The sequence below is a fragment of the Convolutriloba macropyga genome, chromosome 9 (genome assembly GCF_964194025.1).
Source record: "Convolutriloba macropyga chromosome 9, txConMacr16.3, whole genome shotgun sequence".
In the NCBI taxonomy this organism is placed as follows: Eukaryota; Metazoa; Xenacoelomorpha; order Acoela; family Convolutidae; genus Convolutriloba; species Convolutriloba macropyga.
The window spans coordinates 32,506,837-32,517,133 of NC_134476.1; the positions used below are offsets into that span (position 1 = coordinate 32,506,837).

The following is a 10,297-nucleotide window of genomic DNA, read 5'->3' on the forward strand; positions in this document are numbered from 1 at the left end:
AATGTGTTTGAAAGTTGAAACAGTTGGTTTGTTACATTTTGAAACATTGTAACAAGAACAAAACATTAATTTTGGTAGCCATTGTCGATATCTGTGTACTTGTCTGGCATAGAACAGTTAATAACTCGTTAATTGGATGCTATTTCTGCAACTCGGCGCATTGTTTGAAAAAGAGGCTTTTTATAAGAAGAGGTTTTGAAATTTGACCCAAGCTGTCACGTTTAGTTCTTGAAAATATCCTGTTTTATATTACGAGGGTTGAGTTTTGAATAGTGTTCAGTGGCACTTTATCATACGCGAAGTGTTCAGTTCAACCTGTAAATCATAACCAAGAACAATAGTTGCATTATTACAGGAACCACAAGTTCCCTTATGATCTTCCTTTGGTTGCCACGAATTCCATATTTGCGTCTCATATGGTATCCAAACTTCAAATTAACAAAAAATATCTGAAAATCTCAAAGTTAAACCCGTCCTGATACGCATCTCTATCAGCGGCTCACAAATCACTTCAATTCTTCCCGCCCATGATAGATAGTAAGGTAAAACGTTCTGTGACAACTACAATTGTTCCTCTATGTTGAAATGAAAATTTCAATTAAATACATAAACATAGCAACCTTGTCATAACTAGATACACTCTTCTGACTGTTTTTAAAAAGAACTTTTACATCTGATAATTACAAATTTTAGTCTGAAAAATTTTGCTAATTTTTATATCGCCATGTTTAGACTACTTATGTAAAAAGCTAAACTCTATAATTGTTTTCTCATCTTTAACAGGATGCAGGACCAGGTGCATCTACTGTCAATATTAATCCACCAATAAAATCTTCATAAATCGAGAATTCGAGGTATGGGCAATAATCTGCATGAATACCATTTGGCCACCCCAAGCTGGCGGCTCAATTTCGGGGTAAATAATTGTTAAACGAGGTTGAGGATTGAATAATATTCAGACAGGGTTAATATCTTATTGCGGTTGTCCCAACTGGGGTGAGGTAGTGGAAATATACCGGTTGATTCAGGCAATAATTTGCCATGATCAGATCCGCACAAAAATTAAGCCATTATTCTAATTTGTCCGACTTATTGCGAATATTTCGAAAAAGTGCGTCCAAGTTTCGACTGGAAAGTTTGCGACTGTGATTCAAAAGTGCGGCAATTTGAAACTGTACGACTATGACCAGACAAAATTAGATCACTGGGAGGCCAGCAAAGTAAAGCTTGAGGTGTCAACGCTGAAAATTGTTTAAAAATGTCAGAAATGCAATCAAGATTTAAAGTTACAAAATGAAAGTAAGAAAATGTTTAAGTGACGGCAACTTTTTAAACCTGCAGTCAATGCAATTGAAAGCCTCGTTTTATACTCAAAATATTTTAGTCAACACGAATATGCATAAAAACAAAAATTAGTAAGCACATTTACGACAGGGTTTAGAAAAACCCATATTTTGCTATGCAAAACTTTACCTTATCTCAATGTGACAACATTAACAAGAAAAAGAAAAACAACAGCAACAAAAACAACAACAACAACAACAAAAACAACAACAGCAGGAGCAACAACAACAACAACAGAAACAAAAACAACAACAATACAATCTGTTTTGCAACTGGAGAACTGGATTATTGATATGAGTAGATTACCGCAACAGAGAACAAACTAAAGCTGACATCGAATTTGACATTTTTAGGACTAATTATCGTACAAACTTGATGATGATTTGATCGTTTTAATAAATAATATTTCAGCATAATTTTTATGACATCGTAGTTTATAAAACTAATTCATTCATTCAATTGAGTTTTTTTAAAAAGACTAAATTAGAGTCATCCAACGAAATTTTAGGCTTGTTTAAAAAGACATGAAAGCGATATAATGAATCATAGTTTACCACCGCACACAGGTCAGTTCAATGTGTACGACAAAACATCAATCATTTATGAATCCAGACTGAATTCCGTATATGATCTTCATCTGGTGGCATGGAATTCCATTAACGCTTCTTGTGTGACAGACAAGAGTCCAATTTGACAGTTGAGCGTTATTTAAGCCGTGATAGACCGCTTATGTTGAAATTTGACGCGGACAATGGTTAACAGCACATTTAAGTCTTGCTTTTCTTTGTTTTCGTGGCATTGCTTCTTCGGCAAATTTACTGTAGAGTTGGCTACCATCCGCTAACTGTTCTACTTGCTCTCCTATGTCGCCTTTTCCGGGTCAACGGTCCTCGGTCCTCATGGATGCCTTTTTGCCTTATTATGTACTCTATTAGACGTTCTGCGAGGCTAATAACAACTCTGGTCGTCACCATACTTGTACTTGGTAGAACAACTGCTGATTTTTTTTTTAAATTTTAGCTCACCACAGGTTACATTGCATTCTCCTCTTGAAAGTTTCTTGAAGGTAAGCGTATCTAGAGGACGAAAGCACACTTCTGGTATATGCTTCCGTGAAGGTCTTCAACAACTCAATCTGATCACCGGAACAACAGCTGTCTGACAAAGTTGTCTGCAGTGTTGACCATTGAACACCCTTATCGGTTTCATTTTTCTTATAAATTCTGGTTTCCCCATGACTACTTATGTAAAAAGCTAAACTCTTTAATTAAGTTTTTTCATCTTTAACAGGATGCAGGACCAGGTGCATCTACTGTCAATATTAATCCACCAAAAAAATCTTCATAAATCGAGAATTCGAGGTATGGGCAATAATCTGCATGGATACCATTTGGCCACCCCAAGCTGGCGGCTCAATTTCGGGGTAAATAATTTTTAAACGAGGTTGAGGATTGAATAATATTCAGACAGGGTTAATATCTTATTGCGGTTGTCCCAACTGGGGTGAGGTAGTGGAAATATACCGGTTGATTCAGACAATAATTTGCCATGATCAGATCCGCACAAAAATTAAGCCATTATTCTAATTTGTCCGACTTATTGCGAATATTTCGAAAAAGTGCGTCCAAGTTTCGACTGGAAAGTTTGCGACTGTGATTCAAAAGTGCGGCAATTTGAAACTGTACGACTATGACCAGACAAAATTAGATCACTGGGAGGCCAGCAAAGTAAAGCTTGAGGTGTCAACGCTGAAAATTGTTTAAAAACGTCAGAAATGCAATCAAGATTTAAAGTTACAAAATGAAAGTAAGAAAATGTTTAAGTGACGGCAACTTTTTAAACCTGCAGTCAATGCAATTGAAAGCCTCGTTTTATACTCAAAATATTTTAGTCCACACGAATATGCATAAAAACAAAAATTAGTAAGCACATTTACGACAGGGTTTAGAAAAACCCATATTTTGCTATGCAAAACTTTACCTTATCTCAATGTGACAACATTAACAAGAAAAAGAAAAACAACAGCAACAAAAACAACAACAACAACAACAAAAACAACAACAGCAGGAGCAACAACAACAACAACAGAAACAAAAACAACAACAATACAATCTGTTTTGCAACTGGAGAACTGGATTATTGATATGAGTAGATTACCGCAACAGAGAACAAACTAAAGCTGACATCGAATTTGACATTTTTAGGACTAATTATCGTACAAACTTGATGATGATTTGATCGTTTTAATAAATAATATTTCAGCATAATTTTTATGACATCGTAGTTTATAAAACTAATTCATTCATTCAATTGAGTTTTTTTAAAAAGACTAAATTAGAGTCATCCAACGAAATTTTAGGCTTGTTTAAAAAGACATGAAAGCGATATAATGAATCATAGTTTACCACCGCACACAGGTCAGTTCAATGTGTACGACAAAACATCAATCATTTATGAATCCAGACTGAATTCCGTATATGATCTTCATCTGGTGGCATGGAATTCCATTAACGCTTCTTGTGTGACAGACAAGAGTCCAATTTGACAGTTAAGCGTTATTTAAGCCGTGATAGACCGCTTATGTTGAAATTTGACGCGGACAATGGTTAACAGCACATTTAAGTCTTGCTTTTCTTTGTTTTCGTGGCATTGCTTCTTCGGCAATTTTACTGTAGAGTCGGCTACCATCCGCTAACTGTTCTACTTGCTCTCCTATGTCGCCTTTTCCGGGTCAACGGTCCTCGGTCCTCGTGGATGCCTTTTTGCCTTATTATGTACTCTATTAGACGTTCTGCGAGGCTAATAACAACTCTGGTCGTCACCATACTTGTACTTGGTAGAACAACTGCTGATTTTTTTAAAAATTTTAGCTCACCACAGGTTACATTGCATTCTCCTCTTGAAAGTTTCTTGAAGGTAAGCGTATCTAGAGGACGAAAGCACACTTCTGGTATATGCTTCCGTGAAGATCTTCAACAACTCAATCTGATCACCGGAACAACAGCTGTCTGACAAAGTCGTCTGCAGTGTTGACCAGTGAACACCCTTATCGGTTTCATTTTTCTTATAAATTCTGGTTTCCCCATGAACTCTATTGTGTCCCCATTACACTGTCTCTTCAGCTTTGTTCTTCGTAATTTCTGCACAGCCTCCAAGCGGCCTTTTTGCTCCTTCCCAGTATCTGTTTTCTTGTTCCTACCCTTTACAAACAAGCAAACAAACAAACAGAATAAATTAATTTACTCTTTTTTTCTGGTCTACTGTGTACTGTCCAGCTCACACAACAAGTTTGTCTTGTTACTGGTCTCTGATAATTGGGGAAAAAGAGAGGAATTTGGATGTTCTCAAGAGGTATTTAAGTGCCACTGATATCCTTCACCTAAACACCTTCTTTTATAGTGATCTTTCTATCTGTTAAATTTGGGAGAGTTATAAACTGTTAACCAATCAAATCATGACAGCCGAAACCGTGGTACTCTTTCCATTTTACATGTTCACCTAATTAGTAGTATTCTGTTTGAATCTTTTCCCAGAATGATTCAAGCACATTAATAGAAAAGCATTTTCATTATAAACTGCTCCGCTATGTTGGTTGAGGTTGCGAAAATGAGAAAACTTATGTTGTTTCATCAGTTTTTTTGGACAGATGTGTGAACAGCAGTTTTTTTGGTCAGAGGTGTTAAATCGAATGAATAGCCCAAATTGTTGATTTTCATAGTACTGTTGATTTTTAGGCTCTACTGGATTCACATTATAAATTTTGCACAATTAGTCCCAAAATCACAATGAAAAAACAACCGTACGCGAAAACATCCAAAAAGTCTTTGACTCTTGGGAAAATTTCACAGTTTCTCGTCAAAATCGGATTGTACACAGAAAAGATGGAGGCAGTCATGTATATTCAGTAACCATCAATTTAATAAGTTTGGACTTTGAGATATGAGAGGGGGTCAATGCTGGAACTATAGTGACAACATAAATGAGAACTGGGTTATTGTACGTCAGTACGTAATGATTCGATTCCCGTCACAGTCTAACTAAACTAAACTATGTTCTAACTAAACTAATAATAACTCATGAGGCAACCGGATTCATTGCAGTTGTGAATGCTACTATGATTCGAAACAATTCCAACAGCGCACTAGATAAATCCACGTCAAAGTTCTTCTCGCTCTGATAATCAATGAAGGTGAAACAATTCATTTTCAGAAATATATTGTGAAATTATGTTAAGTATATTTCTCTTTGCTGAGAAATAACTAACTGCTCTGAAAACGGGCTCATTTTATTTATAAATTGACAAAATAGATCACATCGAATAAGTTACGTGTATTACGTCCAAATAAACTAGGGAAAGCATTTATTGCAATCTAGTTTCTGAAGATATTTCCAAATTAGGAGCAAACAGAATATCCGCGCCTCACTATTATATAATTCTTCAAAAAAGTGCAATTTTGCAAGAAATTGTTACATTGAGTTAGTAGTTCTTAACTGAAGTTTTAGCTTTATTGGTATAATAAATTGCGCCTCACCGCGCCTCACTATTATATAATTCTTCAAAAAAGTGCAATTTTGCAAGAAATTGTTACATTGAGTTAGTAGTTCTTAACTGAAGTTTTAGCTTTATTGGTATAATAAATTGCAGAGATCTACATTCTGCTAACCCACGTTTAAAGGTTTGCTGATTAAACAAAATAATGATGTATTATTCTGGAAACCAAAATCGGATCAATTCTATGATGGATGATTTGTTCTTTTGTGCTTGTTTGTTTTCAGTTCATCGTTTATTTTCTATTTCCTCTAGAAATAAAAAAATTTTCCCATGTTTTTGAAAAATGAGATGAGAAAACTCGATGCTAGCCCCAATTTTTTGCACAGACCATTTTGAATCATAAATATATTGCTGTATCAAGGCTCTTACTTTAATCGATTATAATTGCCACATTTAGTCAAAAAATTTTGGCTATTTTGAGTCATTTTTATCGAACGATTTTAGGTACGGGCGGGAGTAGATAAGAATTGAAAATCGGTTCTTCTAGGTTTCATCAGCGGTGAAAACCAAATATTTTGATGATCTTAGTTTGTTTGTTTTCAGTTCATCGTTTATTTTCTATTTCCTCTAGAAATAGAAAGAAATTTTCCCATGTTTTTGAAAAATGAGATGAGAATCTCGTCGCTAGCCCCAATGGTTTGCCCGGACAATTTTGAATACTTCGAGGCAGCCCAGTCTAACATCTGCGTTATCAACTTGGAGACTTGGCGTTATCAAATTTCTGGAAATTTGCTTTTAAAAAAATTAGATAGCGGGTTTGAGTGCGGTGTGAAAAGAACAAAAGCTTTTTTGAATCTAAGTTTTTCTAAGATTGACTCTGCCGATCAGCTGTTTCCTTTAGTGTATAATCCCCGTGTACAAAATGTTGTCGGTCAGACCAAATATGACAAGTAAGCGATTGTAGACAATCTACGATGAACAAAGAACGGGTTTTGAGAGAAATAATGAGAGCTGCTTTACAAAGCAAATGCATCACGCTCCTAAAATCACTTTACAGTAGAATAGCTTAACTTTCGTATTGGGCGGTAAGATTTTTGGATTATAATTAAAGTGGTTTTGGATTTGGAGAGAAAGAGTGATAGGAGTGGAAATAAAAACTACAAATAGAGTTTTTAACCTTTAATATTATCAGAGCCCACTAACTACTATGCACTAAAAACAAAGGAAACTAAAAACACTGAAAGTTAATGCGCACCGTTAAAACTGTATGAAATAGAGTTTAATGTTCAACGTAAAGCAAGTCAAAGTTAAAGCAATGAAAATTTATTTCAGCTGAAAAATCCTCTAGAACATCAATGCTGCACTTTTAGTCGACGGCGAAAAGGATTTGTGGTTGCAATCATTTTAAGATACATTAATGGAACTACGCACCGGGTTTCTTTCAAAGAGATAATTGTACAACAGTCAGAATTGAAAAAATAATCCGTAGCTTGTAAGGTAACAACAACTGATGAACTGAGAGCTTAAGAACGCATTGAAAAACTATATTAGAAAAAAATGACTGAAGATCTGCTAAAAGGACCCGCTACTCAACATTACCTATTGACTTAGTTTGTTCTCCAAGTTCTGTCTGTCCAGTTAGACAGAGATCAGGCCTTTTTATAATGACATGCTCTTCAGGTTGCCGTTATGCCAAAAGGTACAAATTGAAAATGGAAAGCGGATAAAACAAACATTTCAAAGTGAAAGTTGTTTCTCTCACAATAATGATAATATGATTACTTCTGACGATATTTTGTTCGAAACAAACGATTAAACGACATCATAAATATATTGCTGTATCAAAGCTCTTTCTTTAATCGATTATAATTGCCACATTGTAGTCAAAATTTTTTTGCTATTTTGAGTCATTTTTATCGAACGATTTAAGGTACAGGCGGGAGTAGATAAGAATTGTAAATCGGTTCTTCTAGGTTTCATCAGCGGTGAAAACCAAATATTTTGATAATCTTAGCGTAAATACGAAGCTATGACCGTCAAGTTATGTTATTTTTAGCGTTGAAAATTTTAGCATTGAACAATTGATCAAACACCTAGGCACTATTGCAAGAGAAACTAATGGGATTTTTAAATGAAGATAGTTGACGTGCAATATTTTCACCAAATCTATAAAATGAAGATGTTAATTTAAATCCTTTTGGAATATAAAAACTCGAGAGTCTAATGGTGGAAAAACAAAATCAACTTCTCAAAAACAACAGATATTACTTTTTTGTGAATAAATAAGAATCACAAAAATTTGCTCGCAATTCCATGTCTGCTGCAATTTTGTTGTTGTCCAAGATTAGTTATTTTTTTGACTTTTACAACCCAAAAATGTTGTTTTTTACAACCCCTTTCCCCAAATTATTTCCATTCCCAGACAAAATTATTTCGATAACCTACGTGTTTGCTCTCTAGTGGTGATATTTATCCAAATCCTGAGCAGGAGTTGCTGTATGGTTTCCTGAGCAATGGCGTCAAAGAAGAGGTGAAAAAAATTGCATGAAGGGAATGTTTTTCAAGCCTATATTGGGTGATCTTAAAGCTTCCGGCAAGAGAGTTGAGTTCCAATTACTGCATTGGTTTCTGCAAGTAAGAACTAAGGTTTTGTTAACTGACAAAATAATACCTTGGACATACAGACAGACGTATGATTGTTGGCTGACAATAATCGAAATAATTTTGGCAAGAGAAAACAAGTCTCGTTATGAGTTTTTGAATAATTGTAGTCTTCTCACTTGTGTTTAATACAGAGAGACCAGCTGGATTTGCAAAAGAATGGACACATTCATTGTCAGTTCACTTTTCAAACCAAATTTATTAAAATAGTTTCACAGCATACAATAACTTCTCCTATGAGAAAGCGTAGGTTAAATACATATATAAACCAAAGGCTTCGGTTGTACCAATGTAGTTCCGACTGAGTTTTGCTCCAATCGCGGTTTTTTGTACCGCAAAACAAATAGCCTGTTCTGTTTAGTTACTGAGCACCCCCAATTACAGAACAACTGGCATTACGTAAGAAATCATCATGTAAACTCATGGCAAACTTGACGACCGGATACAAATAAAATACATTAACTAAGCTGGGGGGAGGGGTAGCACAAGAGGAAACGATCCAATGTCTCGAAGGTTATAAAAACAGTGTGATAATATTCATTTAAACACTCACGAGAACTTTTTAAAATGCCGAAACTCTGCAATGACTGATATTAAAATGGGGAAACTTCTTATATACTTAGCCAGAACTTTGAACTAAAACGCTCACGTCCACGTTTTAAGATCCCGAAAGTCTAGTGTACCAGAAGTTTAAATGCCATTAGTTCCCGTATATTTAGCCAGAAGTTTGAATTCCATAAACTTTTGTCTTTTTAAAGTGTGCACGTTTTGTGTTTTAAGTAGTGGTTAAGACTGGTTATGCTTGAAATCACTGAAAAAAATGACGTTTATGGAGAACTGCAAAGTGTTTCGAGATATTAAGTCAGAATTGCGAAGTGCCTTCTACAGGGTCACATAACCATGCCTTAAACACGAAACGAGAACGTTTTAAAATGGCGAAATTCCGCAGAAATTAACTTCTGGCTAAGTGGGACCTTCTGGCATTTTAAAATCTGAAACTGCCGACTTTCGATAATTTAAAAAGTGCAGGTGTGTGTTTTGAGCAAGGTTACGCAACTCTGAAGAAGTCACTTTGACAATCCGACTTAAGATCTCAAAGCGCTTCGTGGTTCTCGATAAACGCCCAAAGTTTCAGTGACTTTGAGCAGAGTCACCTAACCTATACTTGAAACATATTCACAAGCTTACGTATATGTTAGAACAAAGTCTTACCCGCCCGAGGGACTTACTGCTCTGACACAAAGGCTCTTGCACTCAGTTGTTGGGAAAGAGGCCCGAGGAAGACTAAGTTTTTTTCCGACAAATTTATAGAACCAAAACGGTACAAAAGTGTTGAACGCTTCAAGATAGGATTAAACCAGAAAAACACAAAATAATTTGTTCTGAGACGCTTTAAAATATATAGGAGTTGATATGAACCAAAGGATATTTTTCTGCTTGTGCCTTCCCAGACGCACTTGCCTTATTTTTACATAGAGACATACTATGTAATGGCACGTGCTCTATAACTTGAGGGCGCAAAACGTACGGGGGGAGCACAAACGGAAAAGATCCTAACCAAATGTATCCGTCTCAAATAATGAAGCAGGCGATTATTGGATCTATTCTGTTTCGGCACCCCAGTGTTTTTTGTGACCCCCAGTTACAAATTATAAGTTGTTATATAGCACGTTACTACGTAAGAGCGCCTGGGGGTCATAAAAGATTTATGCTCACTAAGCTGGAAAGAGGGCAAAACAGAATAGATTCCGATTATTTAAATTGATTCAAGTGCCAAAAATAGATTTTTTAGTTCGAAAG

At 35.6% G+C, this 10,297-nt stretch overlaps 1 protein-coding gene across 2 annotated transcripts in view; it reads right to left on the reverse strand.

The window, feature by feature from the left end:
* Positions 1-10,297, reverse strand: part of LOC142345738 (tetraspanin-3-like) — a 550,337-nt gene that overhangs the window by 117,720 nt on the left and 422,320 nt on the right. The window contains exon 1 of one of the 2 annotated variants that reach the window (XM_075398033.1): positions 5,259-5,271. The exons of the other annotated variant lie outside the window; for it this stretch is intronic. The gene's annotated coding sequence lies outside the window, so the exon portion shown is untranslated. Of the gene's footprint in view, positions 1-5,258; positions 5,272-10,297 lie in introns of those variants that run through there. 2 annotated transcript variants of the gene reach the window in all.